The 16,023-nt window shown below is 40.8% G+C and overlaps 1 long non-coding RNA gene across 1 annotated transcript; it reads left to right on the top strand.

Moving 5' to 3' along the window:
- Positions 1 to 816: 816 nt before the first annotated feature.
- LOC143504376 (uncharacterized) lies at positions 817 to 1,706 on the top strand. Its single transcript, XR_013127567.1, has 2 exons — positions 817 to 979; positions 1,241 to 1,706. It is a non-coding gene; the product is annotated as an uncharacterized LOC143504376 (long non-coding RNA).
- The last annotated feature ends 14,317 nt before the right edge of the window (positions 1,707 to 16,023 follow it).

A 16,023-nucleotide genomic window follows, 5' to 3' on the forward strand; every position in this document is an offset into this window, starting at 1 on the left:
ATTGTGCACACATTCCAGGCGGACATTTTAAAAATTCCTCAGATTCCCGACATAGTCCACTATAAAACTAGATATCTCAGGTTGTACATATAGGGAAATGATAATTCATGGCTCAAACTGAAGTAGACAGTTGGGGGAACATATTGATTCACTTCAATACCATATTCCTTGGTTTGTTTTATTTTAGAACCTCTATTACAGATGCTAATATGCCAGGAATGTCAGACAGGGTTCCCACACCTTGGTTAACATAAAATTCAAGGACCTTTCAATGACTTTCCAGGACCAACTTCCTCAAATTCAAGGACAGCACCTGCCAGCATTTACCTACTCTTACCCCTGAATATGTTATCAAAAAACGATGTTAATACAACGCAAATTCAAAAGACTGAATGTCATTTCAAGCCATGCATCCTGAAATTTTCTGTGCATGACTGGCAATTTAGCAATGCACATCTGAGATGACGACATTCACGTAAAATGGCTATAGTTGTTGAAGGATCAACAACTACCTACAGGAAACACTTGCTTTCGGTGCTGAACAAACAAACAAATTTCTCTACAGGAGAATGACCAAACTTTGCCAAGTAAAAGTCAGCATAGGCCCTGTAGAATCAATGTAATTTTAAATGAACTTGTGCTGGCAAAATAATGACACGTTGACAGTAGACAAATAATAATAATAATAACAATAATACACATATGCATATACACATACAGTACATACATAAAACAGAGGAGCAAATGTAGCAGATGGAAAAAATGATGTTTATATTTTGTTGTATTTGTGATTTATTTTATTAATTTCACAGAAATCCCTCCTTTATTTTTATTTTGTTTTGGAAGTTCTTTACGGTTCTGTGTGGCAATGGGAGTGCGTATATTCCTTTTGTCCGGTCTGTGCACCCGTAGTTACTCCCCCTATTGTCGCGTTTGGCGCAATTTTTCCCTCAGTCTGTGGCGAACCTGACTGAGAGAGGTATGCTGTGTAGCGCTCTACATAAATTGTGCATTTTAATAGTTAAAGCAGTTATTTTGTGAGCATTTCTAATACACATCGATATTGTAAGCCTAGCGACATGTACTACGGTGTTGCCAGTAATATTTCTGAGTTTTAAAACGGTTTTAAAAGCAAAGTTACACTCTTTATCGGGCAGTAAGCGCCCTTTGCTAATCGTTCGGCAAAGTAGCTTCCTAGCTCTATCGTCTAACGGATAAAATGGTTTTCTTTCCATGTTAGGCATGCCTGTTGAAGCTAGTGATGATGCCTGTTGAATATTTTTGCTTTGCTTTTTATGGTGTTTATACAGGTGAGTGCTCTCATTGCCATTTTAGTTTGTTTGATCTTGGTCGATGTACTGTGTATTCAAAATAGAGGACTTTCGTTTTATCAATTCTTTCTTTTTGTATTAAGGGGTAAATGCGGGTGATTTTAGTTGAGATCTCAGGATAACAAAACAGATTAAGATAAAAGTGATTAAAGTGGGAATGTATTTTGAAATTGGTGTATAATAATATTAGGGATATCAATGTTGAAATTAGGTTATATATATATGTATTTTTTTTATTTCTCTGTATACATGCATGCGAGTCTGTGGCGAACCTGACTGAGAGAGGCATGCCTGTTGAAGCTAGTGATGATGCCTGTTGAATATTTTTGCTTTGCTTTTTATGGTGTTTATACAGAATACACAGACTGAAGCTGATTCCGGTGTCCAGAGTTTTATTCCTCACATACACAACGCAGAAGGGAGTAGCTTAAACCCACACAACGGCTACATTGGTGCCGTGACCCGGATCTCCTTCAGTCCAGATCATCGCCAGTGTGATCGCCGAGGGTTGCTGGTATCTGTTATCTGTGTGTTTGATGGACAGTTTAAGTGTTTTTTTTCTAAACACTAAGTTTTTGCCTCAAGTCAAGTGTTAACAGACCTTGTGATTATGACAGATTTTACTGAAAAGAGTGGGGATAGTTTACCTGTCATGGATGATTTTGCTATTGGGTTAGGAAGGGGGAGGTTGTGGAAAGATGTAGAGCAGACGCCTGTTAAGGGTATCCGCCCACCAGGTCCTCCTGTTTTCTGTTCTACTCAGTTATGTTCTGAAACCCCACCCACTAGCCAGCCTGCACCCAGAACAGACCTAGAGAACCTCATCACCCAGTTAGCTCAGCAGATTGGACACAGCATTGCCTCACAGCTACAGGGAGGGTCTGGCATGCAAAATAATAACGCAACTCAAAATAATACTGCACAGACACGGAGTGCAGAGTCAGACCAAACACGTGCTGAACTAAACATGACAGGAGTCAAACTAATAATGGCCGCAGATGTAAAGGAACCCCCATTCTTTAGGGGAGATGGGTCAGACAAGTACTCAATACATGAATGGGAGGAGATTGTAGAACATTACCTGAGAAAAAGGGGAATTCCAGTCAGTGAGCATTCTCAGGAGATTATGTCTAAGTTAATGGGGAGAGCCAAGGATGTTGTACGAGTGACGTTACGTAACGACTCGTCTTTAAACCCGTCTGAGAACCCTAAGATAATCTTGGACATACTGAAACAGCATTATAGTGAGGTGACTTATTCTTCCATGCCCCTCGCTGACTTTTATAATACCGTTCCCCATGTTTCTGAAAATGTAATGGACTACTGGCTTCGTCTAAATAAAGCAGTGGACGTAGCTGATGAATGCCTTAGAAGGCAGGGCCGTAGCATTGAAGAACCAAGTCGAGAGGTCACCATGATGTTTGTAAAGCATTGTCCTGACCCAGCTCTCTCAAACATCCTGAAGTTCAAGGCAGCTGATAAATGGACTGCTAGTGAAATTCAGGAACGTCTGACCGAACATCAGAGGGAAGCACGGGCCAAATGTCAAACAAAGATGAGTAGGTCTTCCCAGATAACCCATGTTGGGGCTCACCTACAAACTTCACTACCTGAGGGTGAGAAGACCCATGTTGCAAAAGAATCTTTTGACGAGGCTCCTGAGAAGGCTACGACCTCACAATTTCAGATTGACAGTGGCTGTGTGCAGTCTCTGATTGGCCTGCTAGATCGTGCTCTCGAACAGAAGGCTCAGGCAGCAGTCTTTGTGCAGCCTTCCCAAAAGCAGATGAGATGCAGGGTGTGTGAGTCTGATGAGCACACAACAACCATGCACTGTCGACAGGAAGGTCTGTGTCTGTCGTGTTTCAAGTCTGGCCACTGGAAAAGACAGTGCTGGAAGTCAAAACGCAAGACAGGACCTATATCTAAGGAGGTCTCTAAGCCACCCGAAGGTGGGGACCTGGAGCCGCAGTTAAACTAGACAACCTACATGTGGGGAGGGGACATGTGGGTGTTACAGAATCAACCCTCATTAATGATTTAGAGAAACAATATATGGACGTGTGTCAGTCTCTTCCAAGCGACTGTAAAGTAATTGCACAAAACTTACAGAGGATAGAGTCTTTCAGCGAACTATACCATGCCCCTGTCACTATCAATGATGTGTATCAGCTAAAAGGGATGCTTGACTCAGGTTCGATGGCTTGCACACTGAGTGAAGATGCTGAGGGAAAACTCCTCAGAGGAAATGTTATTTCAGAGAAAGGGCAGTTAACAGAGCGAGTCATCCTTGTTGGTTGTGGAGGACAACAGGTGCAGCCCAAATGTATGTATGAAGTCAAATTGAGTCTGTATGGGGTAAAGTGTATGGTACCAATCCTGGTAGTGCCCGGTCAGAATGATGACATCATTATTGGCACCAATGTCCTGAAGCATGTCATGCATCAAATGAAAAGAGATAGTGACTATTGGAAATTAGTTTCACGAGAAGATACACAAAAGTCTGATGAATGTGAACAGTTCCTTGAAATGATGTCATGTCTTACTAGATGGAGAGGCGAGAAGGTTCCAGACAAGGTTGGCACTGCTAAATTGACCCAAGCTGTCACTCTGCTTCCAAGACAGGAGTATTTGGTGTGGGGTCGTCTGCCAAGAGATGTGCCTATGTCGCCAGGAAGCACGGTGGTGGTAGAGCCAACGTCCTCAAGGTCCGTGCCTAGAAATATTTTAGTGGGCCGAGTTATCACCCCACTTTGGGGAGATGGTTGGATCCCTATGAAAATCACCAACCCCACAGAAAAGGCCATCACTTTAAAGAGGAACTGCAAGTTGGCAGATGTTCAACCTTGTTTGGCTGCCGAAGACTTTTCAATTCTTGAGAGCTCTTGTCAAATTCAGACATGTTCTAAAGAACCCACAAGTGACGAAACCAGCATAGCTGATTTGAAGGAAAGGCTTCAGAAAGCAGGCTTGGGTGACGTCGACATAGAATCTTGCCAAGCTACCCTGCCAACAAAAATTCAGTTAGTGCAGATGCTCGAAACATATCAAGACGTATTCTCAAAGCACCACCTTGACTGTGGGGAAGCCAAAGACTTCGTACACCGCATTCGACTGACAGACGATCGTCCCTTTCGCCTGCCATACCGCCGTGTGCCACCAGCGCATTACCAAAAACTGCGACAGGTGCTCACAGAAATGGAGGAACAGGGGATCATCAGAAAGTCAATGAGTGAGTATGCTTCTCCACTCGTGATGGTGTGGAAAAAGGATGGAAGTCTTAGAATATGTACAGACTTCAGATGGCTGAATGCAAGAACCATTAAGGACGCTCATCCCCTACCCCATCAGTCCGATTGTTTGGCAGCGTTGGGTGGGAATTCCTTTTTCAGCACAATGGATCTGACGTCCGGGTTTTATAACCTACCGTTGCATGAAGAGGACAAGAAGTATACTGCCTTCACTACACCTCTAGGCCTTCATGAGTATAACAGATTGCCGCAGGGACTTTCAAATAGCCCCGCCTCCTTTATGAGGATGATGATGAGTGTTTTTGGGGACTTGAATTTCAGCAGCCTTTTATGTTACCTAGATGATCTTCTTATTTATGCTCCATCTGAAGAAGAAGCACTTAGTCGATTAGAGCTAGTCCTGAAGCGTTTAAGGGAGCACAACCTAAAGTTAAGTCCCAAGAAATGCCATCTCCTGAGGAAATCTGTGAAATTCCTTGGTCACATTGTGAACGAGGATGGAGTAGCCGTTGATCCAGACAAGGTAGATGTAATTGTCAGGATGACTACAAAAGACCTAATGGAAGATGATGGTTGCACTCCTTCAGTGCGCAGGGTGAAATCATTCTTAGGAATGGTCTTTTACTACCAACATTACATTCCCAACTGCTCATCTATTGCCAAGCCCTTGTTTGCTCTCACAGCTGGGCAGAAACGGAAGGGAAAGGCTGTAAAGCTACACAAAAATGCAGGGACCTTTAGAAAACTTAAAGCTTCTGACTGGACAAATGCATGTGAATCAGCCTTCTTCTCACTCAAAGAAAAGCTGCTTGACTGTGTAGTCCTTGCCCATCCTGATTTTAGCAGACCTCTAATACTATCAGTCGATGCCTCACTTGATGGTCTTGGGGCCGTCTTGTCACAGATCTCAGCTGGTGAGACCAAGGCACGGCCCATCGCATTTGCGAGTAAAACTCTCAGCAATGCCCAAAAGAGATACCCCGCCCATAGATTAGAGTTCTTGGCGCTGAAGTGGAGTGTCTGCGACAAATTCAGCCATTGGTTAAAGGGCCATCCATTTACAGTTTGGACGGACAATAATCCGTTGACATATATTATGACCAAACCCAAGCTTGATGCCTGCGAACAACGCTGGGTGGCCAAGCTCGCCCCCTACACATTTGACTTAAAACACATACCAGGAACAAAGAACGTCATCGCAGATGCACTCAGCCGGGACCCCTTTGCTCTTACTGTGGGAAGGAGAGTAATCAGTGAGCCATATGCTACCCTTTTGAAAGAAGCTGAAGGAACAGAAGAAGAGGGAATCCAGGATGTCTTTCGAACTAGAGTTCAGGGTATGCAGATGATAGAGAAGGCCGGCGAACGTGGGGAAGATCTTGATAAAGTAACTCATGGTGATGTTAAGGCTCTTTTGGAAGTTCACACTGAGTGGGAGGCAGCGGCGGAGTCTCGAGCAGTCCAGTTTCTACAATCTTCTCCCCAGGTTACATTCCCAGGGCAAGATACACTTCAAACACTCACCCTCGACGAACTGCGGCAGTGTCAGGAGCAAGATCCTATAATATCGAAGGTTCTCCCCTTTGTAGAGCGGAAAAGGCAACCAAACCGACGAGAAAGAAGCATGTTGAATTCTGCAGCTCTGATGTTAATAAAGCAGTGGGACAAGCTCAGCATCCAGAATGGAGTACTCTTCAGGGTGACAAGAGATGTGACAAGTAAGCAAAGAAGGTCTCAGTTTGTACTTCCAGAAAGTCTTAAACAACAGGCTTTATCCGGTTTGCATGACATGGCCGGACATCAAGGTCAGGCTAGGACTCTTCATCTCACAAGGCAGCGCTTCTTCTGGCCAAGAATGGAAAGGGACATTAGACAATATATAAGATGCTGTGAGCGGTGCATACTAGCTAAAACCCCTGAACCTGCAGCCAGGGCACCTCTAGAGAGTATAGTTACATCTGCCCCTATGGAGCTTGTTTGTATCGATTTTTGGAGTGCAGAGGATGCAAAGCAAAGGTCAGTGGATGTTCTTGTGGTCACTGATCACTATACCAAACTAGCTCATGCATTTCCCTGTGCCAATCAAACAGCGAAGCAAGTGGCAAAGAAGTTATGGGATAATGTGTTCTGTGTTTATGGATTCCCACAGCGCATCCACTCAGATCAAGGAGCTAACTTTGAAAGTGAGCTCGTGGCTGAGCTTCTTAAATTGTCAGGGGTTGCCAAATCACGTACAACCGGGTACCATCCAATGGGGAATGGGGGAACCGAGAGGTTCAATAGAACCCTGGGAAGTATGCTCCGTGCTTTGCCCCTGAAGTCCAAGCAGCAGTGGCCGCAGCAAATACAAGCTTTGACGTTCGCGTATAATGCTACTGTGCACGAAACTACGGGCTATGCCCCCTTTTATCTTATGTTTGGTCGAGTCCCTAGACTCCCAATAGACGTGGTTTTCAAGCAAGTGCTAAAGGACCCAATCATAGTTGACTACAACACCTATGCCAAGTCTCTGATGTCAACTCTGCATGAAGCTGCCCAAATCGCACAACAGCATGCAGCCAAAGAAAGACAGAGACAAGCTCATGAATATAATAAAAGAGCCAAGGGCGTTGCTTTGAATATTGGGGACAGAGTCCTCCTTGCAAATAAGGGAGAACGAGGGAAAAGGAAGTTGGCTGACAGGTGGGAATCCACCATATACACCATCATTGACAGTAACCCTAAGACACACATTTACAAAATCGAAGATGACCGCGGGAGAGTCAAGGTTGTTCATCGAAATCTAATCCTCGATGTGAGTTTTCTGCCTATTCAGGAAGCCACTCAAGATGAAATGATCTCAGATGATTCAGATAGAGTGGATGAACTTCAGGCTACTGGCCATGATAGCTCTGGAGAAGACAGCTCTGACGTCACTGAAGAATCATGGACTTCCTTATCAGAGACTCCAGAGGAGCTCGTTTCTGAGGAAGAGTGCTGTGAAAGTACTAGAGACCTGTCCCATGATTTGCGACCAGATGATTGGCGACGAATGTCTGGAGGAATAGGGCCTGATGTTGATCGTAGTCCTAACAGAACACCAGACCTAACTGACTTAGATGTAATTCCTGAGTCACCTGTTAATGACACTGACGACCACAGTGTACAAGATCCTGACATGACAGAAATGCCTGATATGGATACGGACGCAGAAGCAGCTGAAAGTCAGAATGCTAGCACAGCGCCAGGTTTAGTCAGGACAAGGGCTGGCAGGGTAGTAAAAGCAGTCAGCAGGTTAATTGAGTCTATGGTGCAAAAGCAGCACACAAACACCCTGAGAGGCAAACTTCATAGAAGGTCACAGTCTTTGTTTTCTTTGTCTTAAAATGGACAATAGGGGGATTCCTATGTTGTCACAATGACAGGTTTTGTTGGAGTAAGTTTTGTTTTGGAAAGAACATTTGATTAAGAAGGTACCAAGTCATATGTGGTGTAAAAGGCATCATATTTCCTAAGAAGGAGCTGAAGCCTGATCAACTTCTGCTCCATCTGAACTTGTTTTACAAGTAGTTTGATATACTGGAAGTTAGGATTATTTCCTTTAAGGTAATTTGGACCGGATTTTGAAAGATGTTTGCTCCTATGTGGTATTGTGGTTGATTCTCATTACTGTTAATACATTCTGGGTTTCTGTGAAATTTAGGAGGGGTGAATGTAGCAGATGGAAAAAATGATGTTTATATTTTGTTGTATTTGTGATTTATTTTATTAATTTCACAGAAATCCCTCCTTTATTTTTATTTTGTTTTGGAAGTTCTTTACGGTTCTGTGTGGCAATGGGAGTGCGTATATTCCTTTTGTCCGGTCTGTGCACCCGTAGTTACTCCCCCTATTGTCGCGTTTGGCGCAATTTTTCCCTCAGTCTGTGGCGAACCTGACTGAGAGAGGTATGCTGTGTAGCGCTCTACATAAATTGTGCATTTTAATAGTTAAAGCAGTTATTTTGTGAGCATTTCTAATACACATCGATATTGTAAGCCTAGCGACATGTACTACGGTGTTGCCAGTAATATTTCTGAGTTTTAAAACGGTTTTAAAAGCAAAGTTACACTCTTTATCGGGCAGTAAGCGCCCTTTGCTAATCGTTCGGCAAAGTAGCTTCCTAGCTCTATCGTCTAACGGATAAAATGGTTTTCTTTCCATGTTAGGCATGCCTGTTGAAGCTAGTGATGATGCCTGTTGAATATTTTTGCTTTGCTTTTTATGGTGTTTATACAGGTGAGTGCTCTCATTGCCATTTTAGTTTGTTTGATCTTGGTCGATGTACTGTGTATTCAAAATAGAGGACTTTCGTTTTATCAATTCTTTCTTTTTGTATTAAGGGGTAAATGCGGGTGATTTTAGTTGAGATCTCAGGATAACAAAACAGATTAAGATAAAAGTGATTAAAGTGGGAATGTATTTTGAAATTGGTGTATAATAATATTAGGGATATCAATGTTGAAATTAGGTTATATATATATGTATTTTTTTTATTTCTCTGTATACATGCATGCGAGTCTGTGGCGAACCTGACTGAGAGAGGCATGCCTGTTGAAGCTAGTGATGATGCCTGTTGAATATTTTTGCTTTGCTTTTTATGGTGTTTATACAGAATACACAGACTGAAGCTGATTCCGGTGTCCAGAGTTTTATTCCTCACATACACAACGCAGAAGGGAGTAGCTTAAACCCACACACCGGCTACACAAAGCCATATAATGAGATTAGAACTATAGATTTCTAGAGAAATCTGGCGTGAGATGATTCTAGCATACCGGTAGTTTTTAAATCTACTTAATAAAGAATAATATTCATTCATAAAGAGAACAGCCTTTTAACCACTCCACTTATGGTAGTGAATTTATGGAATCAGAGAAATTCGAACTGAAGTATAATGGTATCAAAAGAAAGAAGTTTGAGATTAATCCAGTTTCTAGTGTCCATGCAAAAACTTTGTAAATATTGAGATGGAAAAACATATGCTCCTGGGATTCATCTTCTGACTTAAAAAAGGTCCATTAATCCACATCAAGTTTAACTCTTCTTTCAAGAAACATGGCTACAGGATATATCTTATTTATTATTTTGAAATGAGTCTCTTTTACTTTAGAAGACATGAGCCATTTGACAAGCCTTTGTGGTTTTATAATTTTTATTAGGATGTTTCTTGAAAGAATATCTATTATATCTTTTGTCTCATACCATCAGTGATAATCTTGTTATTACACTTGAACTCAACAGTCATTCACTTTTAACATGGGCATCGAAACAGTCAACTCTGAATATAAAATGTTAAAGGAATCACTTTGCAGACTTTCTTTAAATCTTTATAACAACTCATATCAGATCATATTTTTTCAACAAAGGATGAGAAATTTAAAACATCATGGCAATCTTTTTCATAGCAATCTTTTGTAAATATTGACTTCCTTACCAACTGTGCCCTATTATTCTGTGACCGCGGTCTTCATCCATGTGAAATTTCAAACCCTCTAAAATATTCAAGGACCGTCAAGGACGGCTGTCTTTTATGCCTGTTTTCAAAAACTTTCCAGGGCCTTGAACTTATTTTTTCAGATTCACAAACTTTCAAGGATTTCAAGGACCCGTGGGAACCCTGTAGGCCTATGATATGATATTTATGTCCAATATAGTCCGACAGGCTATGCCAAGCTACCGTAGCCAACTCCGGTAGCATCCGACACGATACAGAGTACTCCAGCACTCAAAAGCTCCAATACTGTCTATAATCTAATGTTTAGTATTAGAATATATATTTTGTACAATATCGCTTATGAAAAATTATCAATTTTTACTCACGTGTACACTGAGTCGCGTCGTAGCGGGTGTACGGTCTCACTTCCGGGTTGGCGAAAATGCCGAAAATTGCTCATATATTCCATAAAAAGTTATCGGTTTATGTTCAAAAGTATCCACAATCAGAATAAAAACGAACAAAATAATCCACGACTGCTTCAGTTTCGCCGAATAGTGCGTTCTGGGGAGCTTGGCTTAGGTTAGCAAAGGTTAGCGGTTAGCTTATGTTGCTATGCTAGCGGACCCACATTGGAAATGAAGCGCGACTTTCCGAGGGCTCAATAAAAAAATATAATTGAGCAATCATGGCAAATGAGGGCTGGTTAGCTTCAGAAGGAAGTAAACTATTGGTTAGAAGAGCTTCCAATCACTTGTAAGGCTCCGGCTTGTCTCTGTGGACTGATCAAGTTGGTGCACTTGCAGTCAACACGAGCGAGTGTGGCCAGGGTTGGCAGGTCGTGCATAAATATCCCGGCCAAAGTCAGTGTAAAATGCGCCCGTCAGAAGCCAAAAGTAGCCCAAAGTGTTAGAGTGTTAAAATTGAGACTATTTAAGTATTATATCGCCATCGATTGTTATTGTTGACTTGTAACTCCCGCGGTGGGCCAAGTGAAAAGTAGCCCAAAAACGAAAAACTTTGAAGGAGTTTCAAACAAGCCCAATTTGGAGTGAAAACCGCGAATCTGGCAACCAGGTTTAGATGGTATGTGCAGTATATAAAGAGCTGCAAATTCATATATGTCTCGAGGACGGTATGCCAAAAAGTATATTAACCTAAATATATTTTAGGAAACAGAATAGTCCTATATTACATATATTCTAGTTCTACATTAACTGTTCAAACATTATTCCATTTTTCCCTGTGCAAAAATAAGATTTCGCTACCACAATGCATTACTATTTTGCATAAACCAATCAGCTTCAAGTCGGCATATGACGCCCGCTGACGTTTCTAGGAAGTAAACAGGAAACTAACGAGCTAACTGTGAATGTCTTTGGACTGGCTTGATCAAATTTGACAATTAAGCCATCTTTTTTTAGTTATATTGTGCTGCATCTAATAAAGTATGGTTAGCAAACGCTTCCTTGTATCCATGTTAACGTTAGTGATTGTATCAATAAATTTACCTTGACAGACCACAAGCTATTACTTACTATTGAGATGTTTGTTTTAGCTAGCTAACTATGAAGCTGCTGTGTAAGTAGCATATCATTACATTTTTATTTTTATTCATCTTCCCCCCTGCACAGTGTCAATGAAAAACAAGGTGACAGGAGAGGTCCGCGTGAGGGCAGTTTGTCATAGGTCTATGAGGAAAAGTGAAAAGCCACATGACTTGAGAGTAGGATCAATGGTTACACACACACACACACAAGTGTTTGTGTATATATGTATGTATGTATGTATGTACAAACATGCACTAATCAGTCATAACAATTACTGTTTTTTCGCAAGATATTTAAATATGGCAGTCTGAACTAAAGAAGCAAAAGCAGCCTTAATCCTGTGGTCTTTGCTGAATAAGACTTCCAGGGACTTCACATACAGTTGTTCCTGTTCTGGCAAAACAAAATATCCTGTTCTCACTCAACAAAATATTGGGCGCAGTGGGGGGCGCAAAATTATTCTCATCTATTAATGGGGGGCACGGCAGAAAACGTTTGGGAACCACTCCTTTAATGTATAAGTGTATAGAAGTGTATAACCACTACATCAGATTACTGCCATAATATAAGCAAAGCTGATTAAATATTGAAGGTGTGGTCATCTCCAATCACACCCTTCACTAATCACATTGACTAAATCTATAGCATCAATAAAACATGGTATTTGGTGCCCAAGCTTTTGCATGTGCCTACATATTTTATCTCTCTACCTTCAGTGAATTAAAGTGGATGTGTACAGTCAACTAATTTGGGAAACTTTACCTGACTTATTTATTTTTGCTCAATTACTGCTGTTCAATAAAATGTTAACAGATATTTTAATATATTTTTTTCTCCTTAGATGGTGTTAAAACACTCGAGCCCTGTCATTTTGGTGAGCACCCATTGCTCCTGTGTGGCAGGATGTGCCCTGTGCAATCATTTGGTTGCCCTTCTTTATCAGACTGCACACTATTCTCAGCTAGATATTCCTGCTGTACCCCCAGTCCAAAGCTGCACAGACACCGAGCAGCGAGTTACCTAGCATGTCAGTTTGTATGTCACATGTATGTTCATCCATATGTAGCCACCATTAAAACAGTGCTAAATGTGTCCCTACTTTTAGGGTGTGAAGCCGGGACCCGTTGGAGAAATGGAGGTTCGAAAACCAAGGAATTCAACTGCTGACTGTGTGAGGTTATATATATATATATATATATATAGGTTATATATATATATATATATATATATATATATATATATATATATATATATATATATATATATATATATATATATAAGTTATCTTTTAAACCTTATATTCAACATCTAATTAAAAAGCTTAGACTTTTGTTAGGTTTTTATTATAGAAATAAATCTTGTTTTTCTTTTATTGTAAAAAAGAAGTTAGTTGAAGCAACGTTCATGCCTGTATTAGATTATGGAGATATTTTGTATATGAATGCTCCTGTGCACTGTTTGAGCATACTGGACAGTGTGTATCATAGTGCTTTGCGATTTATAACAAACTGTCGACCTCTTACTCATCATTGTTTGTTATACACAAAAGTGAATTGGACTTTGTTGCAGGCACGACGTTTTGCACATTGGTATGTTTTTATTTACAAAGCACTAATTGGGAATTTGCCTAATTATTTATGTTGTCTTCTGAATAGAAGGCAAAGTCTGCTCAGTCTTCGTTCGAGTGAGTTTTTGCAACTTGCTGTTCCTAGAGCTCGAACAGAGCTAGGAAAGACTGCTTTTAGTTTTGCTGCTCCATACACATGGAACCGGTTACAGGCTGATATAAAAATCAAGGACCTTGTTTCTTTGAACAGATTTAAGACTCTGATAAAATCAGTCAGGTCCAGATCATCTGTGTGTGCGTGTTTTAATAAATTTTATGTGAGATTTTGAATGTATCTTGAATGTTGTAATTTGTGCTGCTGCTCGGTCTCTCTTGGCCAGGTCTCTCTTGTAAAAGGGATCTTGTATCTCAAGGGACTAACCTGGTTAAATAAAGGCAAATAAAAAAATAAAAAAATATTACCTTTGATCCATGTGATGTGTAATGAAGTTTAGATTATATTGTGGCAGTAATTTGATTTAATGGTTATACACGTTTTTGCTTTTAATATTTTTCAGAAGTTCACATTATAAAGCGTTTGGATGGAGAAATGCCCAATGTTGCCATGCTAAGAGTGTCAGAGGTCTATAAGAAGTTTTAGTCCTGTAATTGCCCCTCTGGTTACAACAATGGGCATGTGAACTGCAGTCCCATTAGTTGAATGTGCTTTTGGGCCTGTAGAGGCAGGGAGTGTGGTTTCATTCCATCATAAGCCAGCAGCAGTGAGAGAAATTGTGAACATCCCAGGTGCCCCCACTGAAGCACCCCTTGCTATCCAAAACTATAGGCTGGGACGATGAGAATGTGCGTATGTTTTGTGAGAAGAGGAAGAAGTGCATGTTAAGTCCCTGGAAGTGTGATTGAGCATGGGCCAGAGGATTGAAGCTGCAACACAGGAGCAGAGTTGATGTGAAGAATGGCATGGTCTGAGAAAGATGAGAGTAACATGTACAGCAGGCATGTGAAACATAGGGCCCGCGGGCCGGACCCGTCCCGTTGGATTATTTAATACGGCCCGGCATAAATTTCTGAGTATGTCAAAAAATGAAGCAAGTCTCTAGCTCATTTCTATCAAAAGTTGTGATTTTTAAAAAATGAATACAAATCAAATGCTCTCTCTGGTCGCTAGAGGGCAGTAAATGACAGCATGCAGCACTGACACGAGTTAAAGCTTCAGTCAAAGGATGCAATTCCGCTATGAAGCGATTCTGCTATGAAGGATAAATTTGGGTCCGTGGAAATGAATACGTTTTATCAATATCTCGTGCCAGGTTACCCCAAATTAACAGCCATGGCTGCATAAGTTCTATCCATGTTTGGGACTACTTATCTTTGTGAACAGGTGTTCTCTGTAATGAACAATAATAAAACAAAGCAGCGCTCAAGGTTAACAAATAAACACTTGAATGACATTGTTAAATGTGCTGCTACTCAGGATTTGACACCTAATATCGATGCACTTGTGAAGGCAAAAAGATGCCAAGTTACAGGAGCCAGCAGCAGCAAGTAGACTGCAGGAATGCAGTGAGAGAGAGAGAAAAAAAGTGTGATGACACGAAATTTGTTTGCACTCATGAATACAGATCATTAAAAATAAGATTCATCTGGTTTCATATTAAAGATAATTAATATTGTGCAGTATGTTCTCAGCTTCAGTAGGCCCAGCCTAGTAGTTTGATCTGATGTAGTCTAATTTTATTACCCATGCACTGCTATAACTTTTATTTGTATTTCTTTTTTTATTTATTTCAAAGCAGTATGACTATTAAGGCGAAAATATTTTTTTCATAGCTCCCACTTGAGTTTGTTAATGTGGTGAGTTGCTTCAGGTATAAAACTGCATTCACTCAACTGTTAAAATAAACCAGTTGTTAACACATTCACCGTCAAACATGAAAATCTTTTTTTTTTCATTGTTTTAATGTGTTGTGCTTAGAAAAGATCCCTTTTCATCCATGATTATAATATGTAGGGTAGGCTAAAAATGTAGGCTGAATGATAAAGCATAGTACTGAAAAATAAAGCTAAATATTTGGAGTTGATTTGTAGTTACTGATCCGGCTCACCTGAGAACAGAAGGTCTGGATCCGGCCCCACAGCCAAACTGAGTTTGACATGCCTGATCTACACGTTTCCATGAGGCAAACCATGTTCGAGGACATACTTCTGCAGAGAATTTGGCAGAGAGAATCTACAGGGGAACTGTCCAGACCAAGGACATGAGGGGAGGAATTCATATGGAGCCAGTTGCAGTTCAAGAGTACTGCATTCTGAAAAATGTGAATTATTCACCATGTGGGTTTGTCATTCACCCTGATGCTCCATGGCTGGGTTGTTCCCCTGATGGAGTAATCTTCGATCCCTCTGAGAATCCACCATTTGGACTCTTAGAAGTCAAATGCCCCAACATTCAGAGTTATGTGGACTGCCCCTATCTGAAAATGTCAAGCGGTGCTTTGAAACTTCGGAGGCAACACAAGTACTGCTGGCAAGTTCAGGGACAGATCCTCTTGACTGGTTTAGAATGGTGTGATTTTGTTGTGTGTGCTCAGGAGGACACACTAGTTGAGCGAGTTTACAAAAATCAAGAAGTGATGCACACCATTAGAGAAAAAGCGGATCATTTTTTCTTTTACCATTACATACAAAAGTGTTTGCAGTAAAACATAAATACAATGATTACCTGTATAGTGTCAGATTAATTATCTGTTGTTCATTAAGAAGTGATTTGTTTGTTTTTTCTGTCAATGGATTAATTCCACTGTTTTTATGTCTTCCTTTAAGTGCAGACATAAAAAAAATATGAGAAGGATTTTTGATTCTCCAAGCC

This window comes from Brachyhypopomus gauderio, unplaced genomic scaffold, assembly GCF_052324685.1.
Source record: "Brachyhypopomus gauderio isolate BG-103 unplaced genomic scaffold, BGAUD_0.2 sc273, whole genome shotgun sequence".
NCBI lineage: Eukaryota > Metazoa > Chordata > Actinopteri > Gymnotiformes > Hypopomidae > Brachyhypopomus > Brachyhypopomus gauderio.